The 27,993-nt window shown below is 36.7% G+C and overlaps 2 long non-coding RNA genes across 2 annotated transcripts; both read left to right on the top strand.

The window, feature by feature from the left end:
• Nucleotides 1-10,948: 10,948 nt before the first annotated feature.
• On the top strand, nucleotides 10,949-18,990 carry LOC307167679. Its single transcript, XR_013822844.1, has 3 exons — nucleotides 10,949-11,115; nucleotides 15,560-15,624; nucleotides 18,793-18,990. It is a non-coding gene; the product is annotated as an uncharacterized lncRNA (long non-coding RNA).
• Nucleotides 18,991-21,427: 2,437 nt separating this feature from the next.
• Nucleotides 21,428-26,492, top strand: LOC307167396. Its single transcript, XR_013822773.1, has 3 exons — nucleotides 21,428-21,513; nucleotides 21,804-21,916; nucleotides 26,435-26,492. It is a non-coding gene; the product is annotated as an uncharacterized lncRNA (long non-coding RNA).
• The last annotated feature ends 1,501 nt before the right edge of the window (nucleotides 26,493-27,993 follow it).

Here is a 27,993-nt window from a genome sequence, read left to right as displayed (position 1 = left end):
TATTTTTCTAATTTAATTCTATTATTTCTGTCATTACAAATTACATTACCAGCATAACGATTTGAGTTTAATTTAAATGTAAATGTATAATATGCCATTATTACCTTTGAGTTTATTATATATTGAATTAATTAAATGGAGTTCTGAATGGAGGAGCATGTTCATCTAATCCTGTCAATCACAATGCAATATAAACTACAGCTTATATAAATATCCACTACCCCTCCACCACCCCAAATCCTCCTCAATTTCTATTCATTTCTGTTATATATTCAATTTAGAGCTTATGAATAAGCATTTAGTATAATAAGGATTGCATGTATATAGATGGAGTGTAAGTAAAAAAATGAGCAGATTATAATCAGACATGGCAGGCTACAGAATTAAATTACATTTCTGTTTACATATTTGTCTAATAGATAATATTTATAACAATATAATATATGATTATATCATATTTATAATAATATTTATTAAATTGTTAAACACAGTCATGTGTACCCCCCCCCCCACACACACACACACAAAATGTGTTATTCCTCTCGCATCGTGTGTCAACACTGTCAGATACAAAAATAATGTGTACTGCCATGTCAAAAGTGTATTATATGTATTGACAAATATAGCATTCAACTTTGAATTGGGAATAGGGGACGTTTCCATACTGACTGTCAGCTCTGTCAATTAAAAAAAAAAAAAAAAAATCTGAATGGGTCGACATGATGGTGTTGACAACACAACTATAAATTAAATAAGCTATATTTTTCTGGTGTTGCAAGTAGGACTTTTAGTCGCTTTGAAATTGAAATCTATTTAAGATTCTTAAATATAAGGTATAAGATAATATATTCACATAATATATTTAGATGCTTTTTTAGCCTATAGGAACTATAAAAAAGGTGTTACGGTTGAATTCAGCAGCTCATGTTCATTCTAACAATAGAGTCTGAGATGTTCGTCTTTCAATTTGGTAAAATCAAGATCTCACACTCAGAATGCATGAGCTCATGCCTCAGAGGACTTCACTCTCTCTTTGTATCAATTACTTTTCAGAAAGGACAATTGAGAGTATTAGAGTTTTTGTGCCACCGATTTCTGTCGGAATACCAATCACAAGCAAATCTCACTGACATGTGAATGCAAAACTGAAGCACAACTCAGCTTCAAAGTGTCTGTCTTTGCTCCAATTAGCTCTCAGTCTTACTTTCCTAGCATCCACTATGTGTCCAAAAGGTTCCAACGTTTTTCCCGAAAATAATTGGTAGCAACTGAGATCATTTTAAATGTTTTTTTTAGAGAGATTCTGAGAAGACCACTCGCAAATTTGAGGTCTGTCCCACAAGCTGTCATGTTTCCAGTCACATTTTCCTCTTTAAGTTGCAAGTTTAAAAAAAAAAAGTCAGCGAAACCGATACATCTTGCAGGAATTATCAAGCCAGCACTGGTGGAAGGCTACATTTGCATTCCTTCCAACAATTATTTCACTGTTTTTGCTCCTGAGACTCCTGCACCAGCGAGAAACCCCACATTCATTCATATCAATTAGCCGCAGGTCTGTCACGGCTGTTTACTCCGCCAGTGTAGCGTCACAGCATAAACTAATGAAGTGACCATCTGGATCTAGGAGACCGCGAGGAGGTTCAGGAACACCAGCAGTCATGGGCTGGAAGAATAGTTAAGCACATTTATGTTTCAGTCAAACCAACTCAAACACTTTATGCTCAAAGAGGCATCTTAGAATAACTAGTATGCCTATCAGATTGTCTCTGTCCATCTCCAGATGGTGACCTTCAACACTTATTAATATGCACAGTCCGTTGTGTGCATTCGTATCTTAAAAAGCCATTCGGTTTAATGATGGTGCGCTCACTTCAACATCAACTGCTGACAAAAAAGGTCAGTGGAATCCAATGTTACAACAAATGGTTAAAAAAATAACTTTTTTTTTTACATCTGGCTTTTATAGATCTCAATTTTTATTGAGATTTGAGTCTAACGCACTGCATAACCATTTTCTCAGCTTTTCCCATCAGCCCTTGAATGTGCAGATGAAGGTTTCCGTTACCTAACTTGCAGCGTACAGCTTACTAGTAATTAAAATCACGTATGTAAAGCTATTAATGCGATGAATATTTCATGACTTTCTTTCAGTTCAAATCCTCAAGCCCTCCAGCCTCTAGGGACAAAGTCCATGTTGAGTAAACGAATCATGTCTTTGCTTAACAATGTAAAAGCCATTTGAATCTCATCATGATGTCATGTTTCTTTGAATTTATAGGCGGTTGTAATAATTGAACGAGGCTGTTAATAGCTTCATGACTGTGATTATATAGTATTCCAATAGTTTAATAAAAAACAAGTCTTGTATATGCTAATTTTTATTCACTTATTTATTCATTTATTTATTGCTGTATGTGAGGTGAAAGGACCCAAAGATGGCGTCTTTGTAGAAATGCATTGAACATGGAATCTGCTGCATCAAACCAGCAAATATACTGTGATTTTTTTAATGCCTCAAAATGTATTTATTTATACATTGCGAGAAACAATGTGTCATGCTAAATTTTGATAGAAAACCATACACACGCTGATTGACATGATGGGCAGCAGACGGGGTAATGACACAATAGGAGCAGACTTTGCCAGTCCAAGATGTGCACTGCTTGAAGTGTGCAATAATTTTCAATAATTCATCGGTCCGTCATTAATTATTTCGAACATAAAGTAATCTAAAAGGGAGTGTCCAAGCGAAGCATTGTAATATTGCCTGCGCATACAGTGCAATTTGAATCTCATCTAATCTGGGCAAGATTTTGTCTCTTCTGTAATAACGCACAGCATTACAGACCTATAAAAACGTCAAACAGTGATTTTGACTGGAGTGGGGAAGCGTTAGAAGATCCACCTGTGCCCGGTTCCAAAGGTCAACATTTGGGGGACAACCTTGTCAATCAAACCCCAGGACCACCCCTTAACCGAAACATCAGAGGATTTTCTCATATGTTTTGGATGTGGCATGTTTGAGCACAGCTTTTGAGGGACCAAATGTCGATGTGTGCTTATCTTTATATCGGGCCTGAGATCATATTTAGCTACCAGACGTTTAGATATCAGGGACAACATTGTTAAAATGCTAATACAGATCTTTGGTATTTGACATGCCATTAATAATCGGCTTGGTGACCTTTTAAATTCGGCTTGTTCCTACTGCCTCATCTGCAGTGACTCGGACCACTGGAGCATTTAAAAGCAGTGGTGTTCTAGATGTGTGAATAACAATATATGAGGTTTCAGTTATTTTTAGATGTCCATCTGAGCAAAGCGAGAAAATTGCCTGGCTCTCTATCTCTCTCTCTATCTCTCTCTCTATCTATCTATCTATCTATCTATCTATCTATCTATCTATCTATCTATCTATCTATCTATCTATCTATCTATCTATCTATCTATCTATCTATCTATCTATCTATCTGTCTGTCTGTTTGTATCTATCTATCTATCTATCTATCTATCCATCTATCTATCTATCTATCTATCTATCTATCTATCTATCTATCTATCTATCTATCTATCTATCTATCTATCTATCTATCTATCTATCTATCTATCTATCTATCTATCTATCTATCTATCTATCTATCTATCTATCTATCTATCTATCTATCTATCTATCTATCTATCTATCTGTTTGTCTCTATCTATCTATCTATCTATCTATCTATCTATCTATCTATCTATCTATCTATCTATCTATCTATCTATCTATCTATCTATCTGTCTGTCTGTCTGTCTGTCTGTCTGTCTGTCTGTCTGTCTATCTATCTGTTTGTCTCTATCTATCTATCTGTCTGTCTGTCTATCTATCTATCTATCTATCTGTCTGTCAGTCAGTCAGTCAGTCAGTCAGTCAGTCAGTCAGTCAGTCACATCCATTCCTCCCTTAGGAATTTCTTTGAATTTCAGTTCATTTGAATTCTGCTTCCTTACATTTAAATTCAAATGGCAGTTCTTCATCCTGTTTGCTGCCTTGATTCAAACTGCATTCAAATTAAGGAAGTGCAATAAAGCCAAACACCACACCTATACTTGCTTGTTGGACACTTAATCGCAAAACCATGTGCAGCTCTCTAACAGCTTCCTCTCTTCTAGGAACGCTTTTCACTAGATGTTGGAACATGAACACATGGATTTGCTCCCATTCAGACACCAGAGGATCACCAGGCTTGACTTAGCAATGCATTTTCAGGACTGAGTTTTGTACAGGCCAGTAAATTACAGTGCTTTTACACCAGACTCAGTAAATAATTTATTTACAGACCTCCCTTTGTGCATATAGAAAAGGATGCACACTAGGATTTGAATGGTATAGTGTTAAGAATTGTCTTCACTGGATTATTAGAAGGACCTGTCCATATTTTTAGTTATATAGTGTACTATGCGGGGGAAGTTGAATATTTATGTTATTAATTCATGTTGTTTTGGCCCATATGAATAGATGATAAACTCTGCAGTGGAATATGATCAATCATGCAAGAGATATGTTGTGGAGAGACACTAACTAGTGAGTTTCACAAAGTATATTCCCTTTCTCATTCAAAGCATTAAGTAAATTTCCACATCAAAGATACCCGAAAGCAACAGTATGCTCTCCAAAGACAACGTGAACTTGAATAACAGACACCATAAAATGTAATGTCTAATTTAGTGCCTGGTAGTCAGAAGCATCAGATTTTAAATGCAACTCCCCCAAAATAATTGTCTTTTTATTATTGTTATTTTATCAGAAAACAGATCATTTGCCTTTAAAAAAAGAATATTCTGTCATTGTTTATTCACTTGAAACTCGTATTACCTTTTTCCCAATAGAACATCAAAACTTATTATGCAAATATCGGAGCTGCTTTTTTACAGTGAAGATGCATGTTTATCACTGACAACTTTAGTTTAGTTCGAAACATCACATTTTGGGATGGTTTTTGAGCTCAGGTGCTTAAATACATTAAGAATTACTAAGTTTTTTCCATTTTTTTGTAATGTCTTGTTTCATCTTGGGCAGCAAATGAGCCAGAATTGCCACAGATGCCCACCTAAAGAAAGTACAGTAGGTGTATTTTGATGATATCCAAACGCTGGTTGAATAATAAAGACATTCAAAATAACAATGCATCTCAATGGCAATGCAGCACTCAGCTATGGAGACTGCATGACACTTCCACATTAAATACCATTCATTACTCCATTCATTACCCGGATGTGACTGCAATGACTAGGAAATAACCATGTATTGATATTAATAAAAAGACCATTTGGCTGCAATGGACCTCTCCCCCCAAATTAAGGATTTATATGTTATTGAACCAGATACAATTTTATAGAGTCTAGTGTGATTGCTCAATGTTGCCCTAAACAAGGTCAGTTTAGCTGTGCTGAAAATGCAAAGGATCATTAATTTTTAAGAAGTGGCTATCATCATTAAACCCATGAAATTCATTAAAGAGAGAGCGAAGCTTCAATTTGGCCTCCCCCAGTCCAGCACAACAACATCAGGACCATTTTCAGGGCGAGTGTGGTGGTTGCCATGCATCCTTGAATCTTATGCCCCTTTTAAAGCCATTTTCTCAATTAACTTTAATGGTCAATTGTGTCCTTTCGTGCTTGTCTTCCCCACAAGTCCATCTCGCACATTGCCTTTGCTCACCTTCTCCCACTTCTCAAGCGTCAGCTGTTTAAACGGATTGCCCATCCGGCCAGTTAACCTTCCTCAGCGATGAGAGCTATAATTGGTTTACTATAGAAATGGAAGGGGATAATCCTTCTGTTTGATTAATGCTCGTCTAATCAATTGGTGTCTGGCAAAACCGCCCCTCTGGTCACATTTTGCAAAAAAGGAACAGCTGGTTTTTCAAAAGGTCAGACTGATGCAGGGCAGACTGTGTCACCGAGAATGATAGATCGAGCGGAGAACGTCAAACCACTCAATGATTTGTAAGAGGATTTTGGCACATTTGCTGGTTTTTGATCCCATTCACGTTTCTGGGTGGGCCAGTGTTTTGCCACACACAATTATAGCTATCTATACAACAAGCATGCCTGCCATTCAGCTTTATTCATTGTGCAGTTGTGATCAATTAGTAACTTTCTTTATATATATTTACTTTTATATAAAGGTTTTCGACAAATTATTACCACAACCTGATAGGCCTATTGCAAAACATTCGTTTTTGAGGGGTTAATAGATGATGCTTTGAGGGCTTTCCTGCAGTTCACAGATCAAGCTTTATCAGATGGTTTCTGTCAATTCCTTTTTGAAGTAGAATGAGTCTGGTTTTCTTGAGAGTTTGTTTTGAGTGATCTAATTAGATCCCAATAGAGTTTAATGGTAGCAAGTTGCTAAACTAACAATGCAGATAATACAGATATTGCATAATATGTTGTATTTTATTTGTATTATAGTGTGTTCTATTTCATATTATAATATTGCGTAATATTACTTTTATAATCAATATTTTCTGCATTGAATGAACAGTGAAAAGTAAATCTATTCATGATACCTTTCTCATGACACCACTATTTTGGCTTATTTGTTTCCAAAGGATTTGTTGTAGCAATGCATGCAGAAATTTTCTTCTCAATGGATACATGCTGTTTTAGAATCTGGCCAAAAAACAGGTATTTTTGTGTGTGTGTGTCATGTGATGCCTTAAAATAGAGTGGCAAAATAGTGGGCAGATCACTAGATTTTGGATTACAGCTTTAATCACAATAAACCTAATCTAAATTGATAATTGGTGTCAGGTTAAACACATTTTACAGTGTGTTTTCCAAATATACACTAAAAGACTTGGTCTGCAGAAGTTTGAGGTCGGTAAAAACAATAATATTGGGAAATTTTATTACAATTTAAAATAACTGTTTTCTATTTTAAGATATCTGAAAATGTAATTTCTGTGATCAAAGCTGAATTTTCAGCTTCAGGAATCATTCTAATATGCTGGTTTGATGCTCAAGAAACATTTCTTATTATTATCAATTATAGTTAATAATTTATTATATCTGCTTAATATATACTTTATATATATTTTTACTTTTTTACATTGTATACATACAGTGATACATTTTTGAGGATCAGAACAGAAAGTTCAAAAGAACAGAATTTATTTGAAATGGAAATCTTTTGTAAAATTGTCTTCACTTACGCTTTTGAGCAATTTAATGCATCCTAGCTGAATAAAAGTATTTGTTTCTGAATGACCATAAGACTTTATTTGAATGATTTACTAGTTCAGTTGCATTATACTTTATATGTTTGAAAATAAAGTGACTCTTTTCTTATTTTTTGTAGCATTTAACTAAATATTCCCTTGCCCCTAGTTCCTTTTTGTGTAATTTCCAAGACTTCCAAGACCAATGGGCAATGGAATTTGCATCACGTGACCAACCGTCGTCTTGTATGCTAATGATCATTGATATAACCCCTCCTTTGCCCTGACCTTTGTCCAGTAGTGTATCCCAAATATTGACAAGCAGTCTCATGAATTTGTCTTTGTTTTAAAAGCAAATGAGCAGTTTTGTACAGACTCGTATCTCAAGACATTTATCTCTTTCATTTTTTACTCTTACAGAAAGAGTGGCCCTCGAGCACAAATCACCCACCATTTTTCACATGTCGTCCCCATCTGTCTTTTTAGAGCTTCTTATTGTTGGCGTGTAAATCAAAAGCGGCGCCAATTTAAGAAGTACGACCACAGTCATTCTTCTTACACAATGCCAGAACAAACATGAAATATATTGTCTGTTTTTATAGATCTTTGGAAGCACAGAGAAAATCCTCAGTGAACCGTTCCTCATTTCACCGTTGGGTGATCAGCTGTGATGTGAAACATTACAGTTTTTCATTGATTAGTTATTGATTATGATCCTCGGCCTGAAAAATTAAACTGAGTGCAGCGCTGCAGATGCTAAAATTCTTTTAAATCCTGGATTAGTCTGAGCCTGTGTGTTATATGAGTTGGCTTTTGATATTACCCAGAGGATATCGACAACCCACTTACAGCTGCAAATAATCGACCATTGAGCACCCAAACAATGCTAAGCGTAGCCCATTATTAGAAAAATACAAGCGTTCAGCCTCAGACGTGAATTCACCCTACACAATTCCCCAACAATAGTTCTCTATCCTCTTACTATCCATACTGGATTAATGTCGCATTCAGGAAAAGGCTACAGTGTGATCTGTTCAGTTTCAATCCTAACAATGCAAGGCTCCAATCTCGGCACTCTGCATTGACCCTCTGTCTGCTTTCCGGCAGGAGAAGGGCTTAGACATCAGAAATTAAAGCTGTGGAGAGGGCGGCACGGGTGCAGACGGGATTAGGCTGGAAGTCTTCAAAGACTTCCACTTCCAAGATTCTGCTAAATTCTGGTTCGTCTAAAGAGTCCTTTAATTCTCTTTTTCTCTCAAGTCTACTGTCCTACAGTTGGCGTGAGCTGTGCGCTAGCTAGACTATCAACTTGGATCGAAGTTGGGTTGGGGATTGATACCAACATTTTGGCCTCTGGTTCTTTGGTAAGGATACACAAATCAATAGCTTAGGCAACAGATAAACAGTATCAGTCATTTTCTATACATCTTTAATAGTATTTTAAAGTTTTAAAATGTGCAGTTATTTAATATTTACAGTTTTTCTTTGGCACATTTTTCCAAAAACTTAACTTGACTCTTTCCCCACCAGACGTTTTGTAAAAAGTTTTGATCGTTATCACAAAACCTTCATGGTCTCCAGAATATTTTGTTGTATGAATATCTGAACATGCAAAGAAAGAACAGAGCCTCTGCTTTTAAACAACAACAGCAACAAAAACATTTTATTCTAGCTTTGTACATTATTTTTTATGAACACTTGAATTTTAAACATTTAGAATTTTTTTTTCCCAAAGACTCACTTTTTTCTGCTTCTTCTTCACTTGTTTTTGGATCCAAAGATTCTGTACTCTTTCAGAAGATGCTTAATAGCGCCCTCTACCGTATAACAATGAGAACATGGATGCCTGTAGAGAGGCACCGATGTATAGGCCAATAATGGGTATTGGCCGATAAAAGCTTTTTCACTATCGTCCATCAGGGCTGCGTTCAGCCCCGACAAAACGTTGCACAACGTTTTTTAAACAGAAACGGTGATGCGTTGAACACACTGTTCTGATGACGCAAGAGTTGCAACTATGGCAGCTGAGAAGGCCATTCTTTGTGTTCTTTGTGAAGAATTTTCGGAGCCTGATGAAGTCGGTATAAATATGTGTTTAATACTACAAAATATGCCCGATGTTACAGTTACTGCACTTGCCGCCCAGAACAAAAGAGAACATCCCAATCGAGTGAAGGGATTGCTGAAACTGAAATGGAAGCACACATCTTACCTAATTCAGACTAAAACACATCTATTTAGCCTCACATACTGACTTTATTTGTAGTTCATACTGTTTTAATACCCTGTATTTTCTTTCTCATTTTTAGGAAAAGCACTTAATTACCATTGTTTATTTCTATACCAAATGTCATACACTCGCAATGAAGCTAAACTTATAAACAACTACATCATTATGTTGATATCCTATATTTTTACAATAAAACTTACGACAAACATGTCTTCTAATATCCTCATCGAACACATTTGTAAATTACTTTCCTTGAACCCATTGTGCGAGTTCACTTTAATACCGCGTGCTTTATATACATGTTGCTGCTGATTGGACTGCAGTTCTGACACACCCACCAAACAAGAGAAAACGTATCTCAAACCCCGTTGCACACCGGAGCACGCCGTTTCCAGGAAACATGACGTTCAACCCGGAAACCGTAGCAAAACGTTGCGCACCGTTTTGAACTTGAACGTGCCCCAGCCGATTATTTAAAAACAGCCAATGAACATGGCCGATTATATCCTGTCAATCAAATTCTCTTGTGTTGAATTTAGGGCAAGTTAATGGGACAATAACGCATTAACAGTTAAAAAAGCAGACTCTATTTTACCTCAGGAAAGTTATCCGATGTTCACAGTTTGTAAGTTAGCAATAAAAAAAATAAGCTCCACTAGAGAGGTGCTTATTTACTGTTAATTATATATGTATGTTTGAATAAATTTGCCATGAAGACAAGCGCTTATGAAAACTAGTGTTGTATACTAAGTTGTATACAAACATTTCAGTTTTTATTTGAGTGTATCTATTATGTCTGAAAATAAATAGCAGTTGAATATAATTGTCACCATTATGTTGGGTCTTGTCTGCACCTGTTCTTGTTATCCCTGATTAGTTAATCTTCCTCCACCTGTGTCTAGTTAGTTCCCTCGTTTATGCTCTGTTCAGTCCCTTGTCGGTTCTTGTTAATGTTGGTTGTGGCTGTGTCTGTCCTGAAGTTTGTTTCAGTAAAGACTGTATTTACCCTCATCTTTGTCTTGTGCCTTCTACTACCACCCAGACGAACACAATAATACCTCTGTTGTTAATTGCAACCAATATTATAGTGTACCAAATGATAGGGTTCTCTGTGTAGTTTGCAGAATTATTTAGGAGAGATATTCTTCCATAAGAAAAACCAAACTACCGGAAAATTTGAGAAGGGTATAGCTGAGGGTGTGGTTTCCTCCCATTGACAGACAGTCACATGACACGCATGCATTTTCACAACTGTTTGTTGGAATGTCAGAACTCTATTGCATGTTTGCAAAATGTAGTAACTCATCCAAAACACTTAATTTGTGCTTTAAAACCTAAACGTAACGGTTTAATGATCTACAACAAAATAGGATGAACAGAGAGAAATGACTCAAAAGAGATAAACGTAGGTCAAAAACGTACATTTATTGACCACCAACCACGACTTTCTGACACCATCTTTATTTTTTATCTCCTGTCACAGAATGGAAAGCACTGGATTGTGGGATATCAAAGGCAGTGAAGGAAACATTTATGCTGCCTTCAAAAATCAATCAGATGAAGGTATCTCAGGAGACAGGAAGTGAAGCTAACATTGGATTCGGACGTGCCTTTATGCCTTGGAATGTATCCTCTGAGTTTGAAGGCAACATTTATAAGATTTCGGATGCAGTCATTGTGTCAGTAAGTTGGCAAAAAGTGTTTTTGTCATCGTGTGAGTCACACTGATGTTTAGATTATTTTTTGTTGTTGACCATGACAGCTTTCTATATACTATACAATAATGTCAGTTTTGTCTAGCTGAATGCTCTTGTGTATCACACTGAGCTTTTTAGATACAGATTTTAGTATAGGTAAATATTTACTGGGAAAAGTCAAAACTGTAGTACACAAAAGAAAATTAGTTTTAATTTAATTAAGTTTATTTATACAGTACATTTATTTTTGTTAAAATGTGTAACATGAAAACTGAAAATTGCTTGTTCATTTTTACACAACCCTAACTTCACCACCACCACCACCACCACCACACATTCTTATTATATTCTTTATCTTCATATCTATTGCTCTTCAACGACAAGCAATTGTACATTTTCTGCTGTAACTGCTGCTGTTTGGGGTTATGATGCTCCTCTATATGCCCACACGATGTTGTTTAGTTGTGAAGAGTTAGACAATTTACTGAAAATCAACTCATCAGTTTTGATCAACAATCCATGTGCATTTATTGTGCAAAGACAATTGCATTTACTCTTTTGCACGCATGTGCCTAAACACACGCAATTTGCTTACATTAATAAGAAATTCAACTGATGTGAACAAGAAACTAACTGTTCAGAGATCTGAACTCTCTTATGAATATATATGTGACCCTGGACCACAAAACCAGTCACAAGTCACATGGGTGTATTTGTGACAATAGCCAACAATACATTGTATGGGTCAAAATTATCAATTTTTCTTTTGTGCCAAAAATCATGAGGATATTAAGTAAAGATCATGTTCCATGAAGATGTTTTGTAAATTTCCTACTGTAAATATATAAAACATTTATTTTTGTGAGTGAATGCAGCAAAATCGCGAACATAAATGGACAACTTTAAAGGCGATTTTCTCAATGTTTCGATTTTTTTGCACCCTCAGATTCCAGATTTTCAATAGTTGTATCTCGGCCAAATATTGTCATATCCTAACAAACCATACATCAATGGACAGCTTATTTAGTCAGCTGAATAAATCTCAATTTAAAAATTTTTTTACCCTTTTTTGTGTAGTAATAAAAATAATAAATAATAAAAGTAATATATTAAATTATAGTACTATATAAAAATATTGTTTTCTCTCTTATATAGTTAATAATCAAATGTAAATCATTTTCAATATTTTATATATATAAATCATAAATAACTCATACTTTCTTGCCAAAGATTTTTTCTTCTTGAAAAAAGATTTCTTTGAATAGCTCCAAATGTCCATTTTACACCCAACACTTTTAATTCTATTCATAAATTAATTTGTTAAATCAATAGCTGCTGTGAATCATTCGATTATTTGGATTGAAACGCTACAGTAAAGCAGCTACAGGCTGGTGTAAGCAGCTTGACAGCTTTATCCTGCACAATCAATTTTCTCTTGACCAGGCATGAGGAATATATGACTTCTCAATAATTCATTATGTTATGCAGCTTGAAAGCAGGGGAGCAAATCTTCAGTCCAAGTATGTATACAGAACAAGATGCGTGACAGGCAATTAATATCAATTACAGTAAGCAAGGTCACTAGAATGAACAGTTAATGTGAAATAAACTCACTTCACACTTCAGTGAGACTCTAATGATAGAAGTGAACGAATACATTTGACACGTGACCGGTGCGGTAACTGCTTAAAGGGTTGGTTAAACCAAAAAATTATAGGGGACTTACTATGTTTTTTTTAATGGTTTTACCTTTTCTCTAATGTGTAATATAGCCATTTTTGCATCTAAACAATCTACAAATATACAAAGTCCACGCCAAAGAGAGTGAACCTCTCCAACAGAAAACACCTGCCTTAAATGCTTGTTTGTAGTCCTGCCATTATTTCCATAACGTAACTATACATCACCATGTGACACATAATGCCCGCCTGCTGGCTACTTTGGCCCGCCCTCCAACAAAAGGAATTGAAAGGCCAGGAAGAGTTTATCACTATCAAGGAAACATGGGTTGATTTGCGTCAAATCTTTCTACCACGCGCCAGTCGACAGTCCAGTGTCTTCCGTAATTTTGTTTGGCCCAACCAGAAGTCAGTGGGCGGAGTTAGTGTAAATAGCCTCTGCCAACAAGGCGGGCTATTTGCACTTAGTGTTAGTAGACTCTCCGTAAAATTTATTTTGTTTTGAGAACACAACTTTTTGTTGTGTTCTCACCATTTTTCTAACGACTGCTTCCTGAAACCATGCATTTAGATGAAGTGACGTAGAGAAATGACAAAGTTATAACATCTGAAGCCATAGTTACCCTAGTGAAAAAAAACCTATACCAAAATGTGTTTAAATATATTTACTCTATACTAAATATACTACAAATCCATTAACATATTTACCAACATATCGCTTGACACTTACTGATATAAATATTATAATTAAATGTTATTTGGAGTACTTCAGCCTTGAACTTTTTTGCACAATGAACATTTCTTAATTTTAAGACATTTTAATTTGAATGTGTTTTAATGTCACTATTAGTGAGGATATAATGATCTCTGTATAATATCTATGCAAGATATTTAAAGTGTACCTAAAGTATACTTGCTATAGTTCCACTATAGCCCAATCAAATATACTTAAATATATAATTGGACCTCAGCACTATTTCCGGATAACTAAAGTGCATTAAGTACAAAAGTAGCAAAAGTACAATTGCAGGGTATTTATATTAAGTACATAAATATGTAAATGTATTTGTAGTATACTTAGCATACAATAAATGTATTTCAAATATATTTTGGTATATTTATTTTTCACTAGGGTAGGGTAGTTATAGAAGTGTTTACTGATACCCGCCAGTTAGTAAGGAGCGGTACATTTCCAACATACGCTCTATACGCTAGACCAATCAACACAGACCTGGGTCTGGCTGGCTGACCAATCAGAGCAGACTGTGCTTTTCTGAAACCAAACCTAATCTAAATCAAAGCATTCAGAGAGAGGGTGAAAACAGGTGCTGCGACAATGCAAATTATAAGAAAAAATTATTAGTTTTTTGAACATTAAATCATGTAAACTTAGACCCCCTTAAACAAAATTATAAACCTGCAAATGAGCATAACAGGGACCATTTAAAACTCTCTCATCATTTACTCACTTATGTTGTTTGAAAACCGGTGGCCCTTGAGAACAAATTGAGATTAGTGTAACCTCAGAAGACTTATATAGCCTAAAAACCTTATGGACTACTTTTATGACTTCTTAATGGTGCCTTTTTTGTCATTCAGGAGCTTGAAAGAAGGAGTCCCTGTTCACTTTCTAATACATTGTTTTCCACAGAAAAGGGTGATATGGTTTCCAGAACAACATAAGTGTGAGTAAATACTCAGAGATTTCATTTTTGAGTTCAATTATAAATAAACAATGTGAAACTGAAAATCTTATGAATGAAACCTCATTTAATATATGCTGCCAGAAAAAAAAACAAAAAAAAAAAAAACTTTTATTAGTTTCTTGGGTCTTAATTGTTTAATTGTTTTTGCAAAAACCAAAAGAGTTTTATTTATTCAACTGAAATAATCTAATGTCCCCAAATTTTTTCACACGTGGACTCCACCCTCTCAGGGACAGTAAACAGTAAATGAATTTGCTTTGTGCACCTCGTTTGATAAGCACGTACAATAGAAGGGCAGTGGAGTGGACCGTGCAGTGTTATGTAATCAATATCATTGGTCATTTGGAACTAAAGGGGCTGCCAAGCTGCTGACTGAAGCACTGTTTACACGTTTCCTTCCCCCCCTTCCTGAGGATGCCGCCAACAGAGAAGAAAGAGACGACGAAGCAAATAAAGAACTAATCTTTGTGGGCCAATGGCGCGGTTTAATCTGAGCCGGTCCGAGTTGATTGAGGATGCTTGCAAAAGCACCTAAGCCCATGACCCATGTCACAGCCCGCCAAGGTCAAGGCAAAGTCGCTTATCTCTGTAAATCAAAACTGTCGGCGTGAACAATGGGGGACAATTTCAATTAAAGTGTGTTCGGGGACCACAGAAACACTGAGGAACAAACTAAACGACTTTGCGCTCAAAGTATTACAGTTCAGGAAGCCAGGCGAGGCCAATTAATGAGTTAAGCGAGGTTTTCATTCACAAATGCGGCACTGTGAGAACTTTGTCTAATTGATATTTGTTTATTTTGAAATTGACGTAACATTAAAAATGTTTTGTGCACATATACATTTGGTGTAGGATTTAGTTTGAAACAATTGTCACTCAGACATTGCTAAATTTCACAAACAGGTACAAAAATGGCAAATAACACATTGACTGAAATAGTATTTTCTTGTAAACCTACTCCAATAATCTTTGTTTTATTTAACTTGTGTAGATTTAAAATGGCAAAATCATATTTACCAGGCCAATTGTTTTCTTCTTCTCATAGTGATTTCAGTTTCCACCACACATATCCAAATGCCGACTCCAGGATCGCATCTTAGCATCATGGCGGTGAGTTTTTTTCAGAAAATGTAAAAAATATAGTTTAATTATCAGCTGTCTCTGTAACCTGCCAGATTTGTGCTTTTTGAAACTAGCAGTTTTTTACAACTAGCATGTTATACTGGCAAAATGAACATTCATTTTGATATTTTGAGCCGGAAAGCATTTCTTCCGTTCAAATGAATGTTATTTGGCTTGGAGGTTTCAAACCTTTGTTGTTTGTTCAAAGGTTTCGCCTCAGGCGGAGTGATGCGCTCCAGTCTACTGGAGGGGAACGTCAGCGTTTTCGCACTTATCTTTTAATCACGTTTGCCTAAAACCTAATTGGAAAAATAATAGGGCCTCCATTTATTTAATGCAGATCTCAGCATAACTCAAGACATGCGGAGGTAACAATCTGTATTTGACCCATATCGCGGAACTGATTCAAATGAGAATTTTATGGTAATTAGAATAAAAATAGATCTGGTTCCAAATGATCAAATTGTGCATGCTAAAATAAAAAATAAAAAAACGTTAATTTTAAGTATAGTATAGTGCTCGAAAACAACAAGGCAGTCAGATACCTGTTGTGTGACTTTTTGCTGGTGTTTAAAACCACATCACCATCTGTTTCTCAAGATTTTTGTTAAGAATTGGCTTGATCTAAACGGTAAGTGAGTGTAATTAATTCAGATGGTTTCTTTGCAAATGCCTCATGCATGCCGTGAATTATTTCAGAATTGAGTTCCGTTGAATGCCTGCCAGGAGACAGATAGAAAGGACAAATTGAAAGCTCAAAGAAACACAATCATTACAGTCTTTGCATGTGATATTCCTCAAACATTCCGGTTTGGGTTTATTCTAAACAACTCTAAGTATTAAAGGGATGGTTCGGAGTAATTTCAACCTAGGGTCCTTTGCACCATGACCTTGACCCCCAGAAGCTTTTTTTCCCTTGGTTGAACATTATTAAAGTTATTTAGAGATATCAGCCGAATGGCTTAGTGCAGGCGCTAATGGATCCAAGGTTGAATCTCGTAAATTATCCCACTAATAATGCCCTGAATGATACCAAACTTCTACAGTAGTGCAAATAGGTTCTGTACTCATAAAACGAGGCATTGGAAAGTTTGTAAGTACATCAGGAGTTTATTTAAATAACACTTTCCTGATGGCTTATGCTACCGCTGACCTGGACGTCAAGGTCACTTCCGTGATTTGGGAAAAGCCCGTAACTTTAATGGTCGAACTTTAATAATGTTCGACCAAGGGAAAACAAGCTTCTGGGGGGGGGGGGTGTTTGGCTCGAGGTCATGGTGCAAAGGACCCTGGGTTGAAATTACGCCGAACCATACCTTTAAAATTCGAAAATGTGGTGCACTTTTATGATGCTTTTATGACCTTTTTGGATCTTAACAAACCTGTATGCTTCCATTTTTCTGAGGGAGAAATGAAAAAAAAACAAAAAACAATGGCATTACATGTTGATGAATATCAACATGTAATGCCGTTGTTTTTTTTTGTTGTTGTTGTTTTTTTCATTTCTCCCTCAGAAAAATGGAAACATACAGGTTTGGAACGACATGAAGGTGAGTGATTAATGACCGAATTTTCATTGTTATATTTAAACTTACATTTGATAGAATGTTCAGCCTTCAAAATGTATCACAGAAGCAAAGCCTTAAACCTCAGCTTAGGTAAAACCGTAACATCATTCCTTTGGTAATGGTATAGGTATTTCCTTCAGGAATTACAAATCTAGTTTATTTTAAAGGGTCATGAAACCCCCCTCTTTCAGCTCAAGTCTAGCTCACAATCTTTTTGAAAAATGCAACTTAAATGGGCGTGGTGGCTGTGAGAAGGAGGGAGGGGAGTGGGTGTGGTATGGCACGGCAGGGGAGAGGGGAGGGGGGAAACTGTCATCGCCAGTGGCCCATGCATATCGACTGCCACTAAAAATCAGTGGTAAAACATGAGGAAATGCTAGATTTTCTTTATAGCTGGCAAAGTTAAAGTCTAATGAAATACACGGACACCTTGTTTTTGTCCTTTCAAAAGTAACTGAATGCCCTGCTACATATTAGCCTACTACAGTAATCATAATTGTATTTAAACATATAAATGTACATGTATATGTATAATTATGTCATTATAAAATATATATTTGTTTATATACACACAATAAATGCATATATTTGAAAGTAATAAATTTTCCGCTTAAAAACAAAAAACAAAACGTTCCGTACATAGCCATCTACGCGCCCCCTGAACCCACATAATAAAGATAGACAGTGACATAGAAGTTTGCACAAATTAAGCATACGTTCCATACAATTGAGGTATTATCGAAATATATACATTTTAATAACGAGTGATTATTTAACAAAAGGCAAGTAAAACGGTCAGGGTTACATTTTAGACACAGACACACACACACACACACCCCTCTGAAGCGATAGAAAAGTCCTCGCGACCGTATCACTCGCAAGACGAAATTGCATTGGTGTACAAGTCCACCATTCTCCAGTTGAATGGTTGCTACACACACATAGATGTGTCCGTGGTTGATGGGCAACCAACCGCCCGCAGTCAGAGTCTAGCCCGGGCAGCATCGCGGGGAAAGATGCACTGGAACCACGAAAACAAACGCGCGTCCCATCATTGCCTCTCTCATCTACTACGCGATATCACAGTTTGACATGTCTGTCATTGGAAAGTTCCACGTGGTGTCATGAATAATTAAGAGCAAGTGTCTTCTCATTGGATAAGAAAACTCAGTATATGAATAATTATGAGACACCGATGAGTCATCAATGTACTATAGTGCTCTGCCACGTCACTGCCTGTGACGTGGACACGATGAAGATTTTAAACCCGGAAGACGAAAATAGCGGAAAAAAACTAAAATTTAACCATTTCCCCCCTACTATTAAATCTAACAGATGCTAACATTGTCTTCAATGGTGTTCAACACACATACCTCTGTTAAAATCTCAGAAAATTTGGTTTAGGGTTTCATGACCCTTTAAGCAGATGTGTTATTAAATGACATTTCTGCCTCTTAAAAGTGTTGAACATTTTCAGAGCTATTGGAACATTCAACAGCAATGAAAAGTTCAGTATTTTTAAATGTACCCACTTTTCCCCCTTATGTTCTCTCTTTCTCTCATACGACTCTTGCGGTCGGAAACGCAGACTCTGCAGTGTCAACTAAACCTCTGAACCTCTGATGGGCCATGGGACAAAGGATTAAAAGACTCTTCCTGACAAGAGGAGCTCTCACGCAGGCCGGCAAACGATGTGTCATTCGTAGCCTCGGGCAGCTGGTCGTTTGTGGTTTGGGTGATTGAAGAGGAAAGACACGAACTAACAACTGATCTGAAATCCATCAGTAGTTCAGACCGCACTGAGATCTTTTCCAAAGTTTAGATGGATCTCAATGGTGAAGTTTTTGCGACCTTCACATGACTGATGACAGCTGCATAATGCTGCTGCAAGTCTATAGACTTAAAGGTCCCATGACATGAAAATGTCACTTTATGAGGTTTTTTAACATTAAAATGAGTTCCCCTAGCCTGCCTATGGTCCCCCAGTGGCTAGACATTTTGATAGGTGTAAACCAAGCCCTGGGTATTTTAGAGAAAATGAAAGCTCAGACGGGCGAATCTAGAATCTTCCCTTTATGTCGTCATATGGGGAAAGGTTACCTCCCCTTTCTCTGCTTTGCCCGCAAAGAGAATTTGGCCCACCCATGAGAAAATGAGCATTAGTCCATTAGTCCATATGACTCATGATCTATTTTCTGAAGCTATCTGATTTGTTAACCCTTAAATGCATACCTTGGGTCTTTAGTGACCCGGGATGTCATTAACTACCCTCCTCCTCAATTTTTTTAAAAATGATTGACATCAACCTTCTTAGTATTCCTCAATCAATTTATTATAAACAATATAACAAGGAAAAATAATACAATTACGAAAGAGTGCCTGTTTTCCCATTCATTTTTTGTAAAAATTGTATAGTTCGCTAACGACCCGAGGTGTGTAACAGTGCAAGTTTATTTTTCTGCACAACAATAATTGAACCTTTGATGACTGAATAAGTGCAATTCACCTTTATTCCACAAGCTAGCAATGTCTGAAACACAATGATGAAGTGACGTTTCACTCACAGGCAGAAAACTGTAGAGCAAGTACTGAACGCAATCAAATATTAGTGTCACTGTCACTTGATGGTGGATCTGATGAAGAAGCTATCAGCGATCAAAATATTGATTTAGAAGATGTTGAAAATGATAGTTTTGAGAACATGTCTGAGATCACGAATATGAGCCAGATTCTGAATGTACTGGGAAATGAACTCTGATGAAGACAGTGATGATGGTATAAAACATCTGCTCAAACCGAACCCTTCCAAGCTCCAAAATGTAGCACAATATGCTTTATTTTATCCTTCCGTAATTGTTACTCTAATATCAGGAGAGTTTTATATTATCGCGACAGGCAGAGATCCATCAGTGTTAGATATAGATCCGGGTCACTAAAGACCAGAATAAGTAAGAATGATTGGCGAAACATTCATGCAACAAGGGTTAATCATAATTTTGAAAATCTTCCATTCTGCCATTGCTTCCATATCACATTTCACTTCAATTTGTCACTTTGACAATGCAATCCTATACAATTTCCAGTCTGTTTATTTTGCTAAAATATAAAAATGTATTTACAAGACAATTTCTGTGAATTTCAAGCTTATTATACAAATAAACAACCATATTGAATAGACACATCCAGAAGGCCAGTCATACTATATGAAATCAATGTTGCAACACAATAAATGCACTGTGGTGACTAATCGCTTTGATTTGTATTTGGTTAAAAGGTTTTCTTAGCCAATGGGGACAGACGTCTTAATTGGAGAGGATATGGAATTGTTCAGCTGATGTGAAGACAGTGACACGGGCCTCTTCCTCTCCGGTTTGCCTGCAGGGTTCTAGATGATTTAATTCATTTGCAAGTTGGCTGCTGCATTCACGCTGTCCTCCTGTGATGTTTCATTATGTTCTCAAACAGAAGAGCTCTTTGGTATGGAAATAACTTTTCAAATGGGAAAAAATCTCTTTCTTTCTGCCTCAAACACACACTATACATGCAAATGAAACATGAAACCAAAAAAAAGTGATTTTTTTTGTTATATTTTTGGAGAAGCTTTGGGAAGCCATGCTTAGGTGAAAGTAAGACACATGAGATTTTCTCAAAGCTGCAACTGTGAAGGATTTTCCCAAGAAAACTAATTAAAGGTGGTAGCGGGTTGCCAAGACTCATTTGACCTGCAGTTTGAAGACAGAACCCACAATAAAACAAACAAAATAATCAATATTCAGGAAGTTTTCTCAGTGTAAACCTTGCATGCTGTTATACATGAGCAGAACAATGGAAGGTATTTCTAAAAATCTTGAATAAATTATTCAAATGCAACGAACAAAATGAAAATCAAAGCAGTATTGAAAAGTGCCCGCATTAAATTGCATTTTATTTATTTATTTTTGCTGTTGACAATGTGTGAAAATTTAAATGAAAATCAAATGATTTAATTATATTTAACATTTTTGGCACTTCCTTTGTGAACAGTTCAATAATGAAATGGCTTATCTGGTTTTCTTTTTCAGATTATCATTGATTATTTTTATTTACAACAGGCAGAAAATGATTTGGATTTATTGTTTTTCATCACATAAAGCTATGACTCCCTGCAATATAGCACATGAGTCATATAAACTACTTACAGTGGGTTTTTTTTCAACATTTTTGTCAACATCCTACATCATCGTTCGCTTTCATTGCCAGAACATTCTGGCTAGAATCTGTTGTCTTCTTCTGCAAAAGAGAGAGAAAACGTGTTTGGAACCACATGAGGGTGAGTAAATAATGATGGAATTTATTAACTCTGTTTATTTAATTAATCCATTTGCATAGTGCACTGTAAAAAAAAAAAAAAAATTCTGCCTTAAATTTTTAAGTACAATCACCTTGGCTATTTAAGTCATTTCAATTTACAGTATATTACATTAAACTGACTTAAAAAGTTGAGTTAAATCTTGTAAAACTTACAAAAAAAAGTTGCAAATTGCTTAAATTATTTTGATGAGTTAAAGTAATATAAAAATATATGTTATAACTTATCGGTCATATTGTTTTTTTTTACAGAGTGCACGGTGATTAAATTACACAGAAATCGCAGTGTGCGATGTCATAATGTGTCCTGAAATCATCACTGGTTCGAAGATCCATAACACTACCTGTCAACACCTTTTTGATCTGTAAGTATATCCGCAAATGTCAAGTATTTGTTGTATGAAATAATTCCCCATTAGATGAATGAAGATGAAACGGTGCCGTTTATCATCACGGTTCTTTCTCAGCATGCCTCCAAATCTCACACTTTCAATGCCGTACATTACAGACAGAGCCCATCTGCTGAGGTCAAACCAAAAGTCACAGCGCAGGAAGCTGATGAGAGAATAAATTTGTCCCAGTGGGAAAAAACAGAGTGTGTGTGCGTGCATGAGTATATATACGGACCCTGAGGTGGGAATGCAGGTATACGATACTGCTGAGAGGCGAGACGCCCAGGAGTGAGCCGAGCTCCACGGCAGTCTTATTGATGCTGTTGCCACAGAAACCAGGGTCGAAGGGCTCAAATGCACACAACACACACAAAAGCACATCTATGTTCACCTGCACACACACACAAACACACAGTCATTGTTATTCTCAGGCATTCTCGATCGTCTGTAAAAGGGTTAGTGCTTTTAAACAAGAAGCAGGTTTTTTGAAGAATCCATTTAGATTATAAAAGAAAAACTCCCCTGCTTGCAACAAAGACGGTCAAAAGTGACCTGAAATGAGGGGTGAGCTTTTTGTGCCCGGCGAATACGTTTATAGCACTCACGATTGCGAGACAGACAGTCACTCCCCGCAGTCTAAAACAGAGGGTTGTACTGTATGTAGCGGCGGGCGAAACATGAAAGTCCTGGTGGAGAGCTCTCTAAGACTCATCCCGCCTGAAGCTAAAACCTGTCTCAGATACTCCAGCTTTGAGTCCCCCATGAGCCCCTTTTCATGTTGGTGCAGCTAAGAGCCTCATAACCCACAGAAGAAAGCATTAAGCTTCCAGCGCGAGAGCCGAGAGGGGCTGGGAAAGAAACACCTTATCAATCACGTCGCCGTTGTACCGGCTCTGTGGATGTAACACTTTATAAGTGCTTTAAAAACTTCACCGTTCGTCCAGAAACTAGAGTCGCTGCCAGACGCTCTTGAGATGGCTGGAAGCTTTGTTATTGTTTGGTGTTGTATTGGGCACTTTTGTTTCACAATGTTCTTGATCTCCTAGTGCCCGCAAACTGAAAAAGTAAAATTATTTGAATTTTATAGTGACACGTTTGCCTTTTCATTTTAATTCTGGCAGTTTTGCCCTGAGATTGGAGTGAAAATGTAATGTCAAATCATATGTTGGATTTTTTCCCCGCTGTTCACTATGCATGGAAATTTAAATGAAAATCAATTGATTTCCTTTTATTTTTAATTTTGGCACATGCTTTGTGTTCAGTTTTCAATAATAAAATAATCAGATTTTCACTTTTAGCATTAATTATTTGATTTATAATTGGCAGAAATGACCATTTTTCTTAATCTCCAGGTTCACATGAGGGCTGCTCCTTCTCTAGCCAATTTTAAATGAATCTTAGCTTTGCATTTCAGCTTTTTGACATAGTTTGAAATGAAATCTTCTTCTTTTTTTACTTTAAATCATTTGATTGTTGTTTTATTTTCTTTACTTTTCTGTTTCTGTGGGTAAATGCAGCCTGATCTCACGGCAATTCGTACGAATTCTACGAGGTGGCTAATTCGTACGAATTCATACGACCTCACTCGTATGAATTAGTACGATTTTTGCTAAATCGTACATATTGTACGAATTGCCCAATTCGTATGAATTCATACGAATGACCTACCCCTGACCCCGCCCCTAAACCTACCCATCACGTGGGTTTAGACAAATCGTACAAATTCGTACGAGTGAGGTCGTACGAATTAGCCAACTTTTTATCACTCGTTCGAATTCGTACGAATTGGTCGTGAGATAGCGTTGGTAAATGTGGTTGAATAAATGTTGACGTTTGACCACAGGTTTAAAGCCAAAATAAATAAACTAAATATTATAAAAAGAAGTAATACAATAAAGTATAAATTAAAATAAATAATGAAGAAATAATAAAATAATAATAAAAATACTAAAACTGAGGGTCTGGGGCAAAAAGTATTTGATTAGTCACCTAGAAATTGGGCAGAATCTTACAACCCCAATCAATCAGTCAATCAATCAATCAATCAATCAATCAAAAGCAAATCGTAGTGGTCTCAGATTTTGGATGCCACTCCTTGTACTTTGCTGATGATGGGAAAGTACATACTTTTGAGTAAATATGCATGGTTGTGTATTTGAACATACTAACATGTCATAAAATAGCATCTTCTTTTGTATTTACCAGAAGAAAGTAAGTCATACAGGTTTTGAGTGACACATAGACTGCAAAAAAAATATGGACATAGTGTCCGTGACGTCACCCATAGGTTTCTGAGGAGCATTTTCAAAGCCCAAAATAGGCAGAGCTGGCCCGGATAACTGAAAATGGGCAAAGAGGCGGGATTAGCTTTGGTGACGTGGCTGCTAACAGCAGACAAATGTCTAGTAGTGACAGCAGCGGAAATCCACCTGTTTCTCCAGTGGCCACGACCCTAATTATGCTCAACTTTAAGGCTTAATAACATTTAAATGGATGAGTTATAAAAAAATTCACCCCCCTCACAGTTGTCATGAAGGGCAACATTAGCTGTATAGACCAAAACCACTTTTTGTACTAGTCTGTAAAAAAAAAAAATCTGCTGTAAAGTTGGGCATATTAACATGTCTCTAGCGGCCAGTCGATGAATTGATGAATGAAGTCACTTCCGTTTTGGTTTCAAGAGAGAGACGGAAGGGTTGCTGCTTGAACTGACATGATAGTGAGGAAATGATGACAGAATTAAAAAAAAATTTGGGTGAACTATCATCCCTTTAATATCTATATTTGTCTTATAACGCAAATATTTGTCACAAGTGCCTCCTCCTCTGTAGAGCAGGAGGTTGCGGGTAAAAGAACATGCATGGGCGTGCATGGAAATCCTTGGCATGCTATTTTCACCATACTATGATTGGGATGCCTTATTTCAGTCCTTTAAAGCTTGCAGGACGAATTGGGATGCAACAAAGGTCTAGATATCATTTATTCCTTAATAATACACTAATAATGATTGTGAATGCGTTCTATTGTGTCCAGGTGAGGTCCTTTGGCCAGGTGGTGGGGATGCATATCTCATGCATATGAATGAGTCTATTTAAATGGGATGAATATTTTTACCACGTCGTTTGATGGCGCGCGGCTTGGATTTATCGTGAGGGAATGCTGTTTCTTCACTTTGGGAGAAGCAAAACAACAACCGAAAAAACAATACCCGTGAAAAGATGCCAATCACAACGTCCAACAGGAGTTGTGCTAGACAAAAAGAAAGATTGGAGATGAGGTTGAGTGTATTCAGAAATGTGTTTTGTGTGCGTGACCCTTGAGCTCGCAGGTCTATTCGAGTCCGGCGTCGGCGTGAGGATAAAATTGGATCTTATTTGAATACGGCCACTGGGGAGCACAAGCCGACGTTTGCTCAGGTGTTCCATGAATGTAATTTAGTGTTTCAGAAAACATCCAACTGTGCGGAGGAGATGGCAGCCTCAGCTTAGCGTGATCGCGCAGAGGAATTGGCACACATCTAAATGACATGGATGTCTTGAATGATAAACAGGAAGCCAGCGTTGTATCACTGCAAAACTCTGCGGTTTGGCAGCTCGGATTTGGCAGAGCGAAATTCCAATATGTTTCTCATCTGTCTCATCTCATTTGAGGGGAGAGAGAAAAGGAGACAGGCCGAGAGAGGGAGAGATGAGGTGCAGGTGTTGAGGAATAAGATCTGAGATGAGATTCTCAAAGGTCACAACCTGTATATCAACTCCACTCACAAATACATTGAGACACCAAGCTCACCCTCTCACCCCGGCTGCCCTTCTCTATCCGCTGGAATCCACCGGCGAGAGGAGGCGAAATGAGAACGGGAGAGTGAAATCAAGTGTGTATGTGGCAGGCAGCGTCTTCTGAAATGAGAAGGCAAAATCCCCTCTCTTTAGTCCAATGGAAATTAATTTTTCAGTTGATGTTTACACACTTTCTGAGTTTAAGGCACAGAGAGCATCAATTTACCTTGCACATGGGACTATCAGCCAGCAACCAATGCTATATTTATATTATAATTAATATTAAAATATTATTTATTAAAACCAATTCATGCAGTGTTTTAAAAACCTTTTTCAAAAAATGATTGCTACAGTAATACAGTGATGCTCACACTCAACAGCTTACCACTGGTTTTTATTTATATATTATTTATAGTCAACTTCTTTTTGGATCATTAGCCATCAAATCCTCTGTAAACACCGCAAGGAGAATGAAGGTCGAGGGTACGGAGGTGTAGCTTTAATTTAGCTGAGAGCTTGCTAAAATCACTCAGTTTATTTTGATTAATATTTGATTTTGATTGAATATATATATATATAAAATTCCTTTTATTTTAATTAATTTTTTACTTGAAGGTAAAAAGTCTTCTATAGATGTCATTTCATTCCATTAAAAGTATTTTTCATAATTAGTCAAAATGATTGTGTTGTGATGATGCATCTTTCTCTCTTTCAGGTCTTTTCTCTTTCAGGGGCCAATTCATTGCAATTTTCAGCTCATCATGATCGGAGCCACATCTTTATCAGAATCACCTTTATTGACAAGAACCGTAGGATTACATGTGCAAGAAATATCCATAATGTTCATCTTATAATTCAGAATTGTTCTCAACCCTGCTATGTGCAAAGGCTGACAAAACAAATAGCATCTGTCTGCCTCTGCTTTGCGTGTACATGCTAAGAGTTCATGTCAACATCAATACTACATGCATATATCATGAGTTGACATTTACACAGCATACGTGAGTGGGCAGAATCACCGGTGTTTCATGGCTGGGGGAAATTTGAGGTGTCTGACTGCTTTGTACTGCTTATTATGACCTTTGGAGGCTGGGTTCAGACTGCTATTGCTCCAGACGACAGGTTTAGACCTGACCTTTAACCAACACACTGCCTCCCCAACACAAATATCAGCTGGAGCATCATCTATTTGTCGTCCACTGGTCTTCTGTCATCGGTTTTAAAGAATGTCCCAATGTTACTTTGGAGTATTTTTCATTTATGCATTTGGCAGACACTCTGCTCCAGTGCGACATGCGTTGCATTTACATTTTTATTAAATTAGTGCATTCCCTGGGAATCAAACCCATAAACCTGGCTTCACTATCACTATGTGCTACTGTTTAAATTACAGGAAGGCTATGGGTTTGGGTTTTTATTTTTCCTGTTGGTCTTCCAGATGCACTCAAACAAACATTTAGGCCAAAATGTAAGATTTCTGTATTTGAAGGGTATGTCAAATTTCCATTCATTTGGATTGCACAGTTTTGATAGAAACTTACAAATTTAATGTGATGCATATTTGTCAGACATACATAAATGAAACATGTAGGATTTTTGTAATAGTACTAATAAACTGAATGCGTTTTAAATACACAGTAACCAGATTCGTTTACCATCAATACATCCAGTTGGTTTCAGTCTCATAAATATTAATGAACTGAATATTATGTGTTCCACAGCTAGCCATATTTTAACCATGTTCATACTTTTCAACATAATAAATGTAATTGTTTTTGCAATGAACAGGTTTATGCTGATTCTAAGCATCTGAATAAATGCATTTTGAAAATATGATTATGTAAATAAAATCAAACAGATGCAAATTGTTAATAATACACAGGATTTTTGAGTGCAGAAATATTAGCTGTTATATGTATGACTGATATATATGCATCACATTAAGTTTAATAGGTTGTTTATGTTAAAACTGTAATTCAAATGTATGAAAAAAATTAAATACAATTCAGATACATAAATCTTAAAGGAACACGCTGACTTTTTGGGACTTTAGCTTATTCACCGTATCCCCCAGAGTTAGATAAGTCCATACATACCCTTTTCATCTCCGTGCTTGCCGTAACTCTGTCTGACGCACCCAAGCGGGAAGGAAGTCGACCGGAAGTTGAAGCCGGCCGCGTGCCACCATCTTGTAGCAGAACTTCACCTGCTGTTAGCATTCCATTGACTCCCATTCATTTTGGCGTCACTTTGACAGCGAATAACTTTACATCT

Source organism: Squalius cephalus, assembly GCF_949319135.1.
Source record: "Squalius cephalus genome assembly, chromosome: 11".
Lineage (NCBI taxonomy): Eukaryota > Metazoa > Chordata > Actinopteri > Cypriniformes > Leuciscidae > Squalius > Squalius cephalus.
The sequence above is the reverse complement of the archived record's forward strand: the minus strand, read 5'-3'. Positions and strand labels throughout refer to the sequence as shown.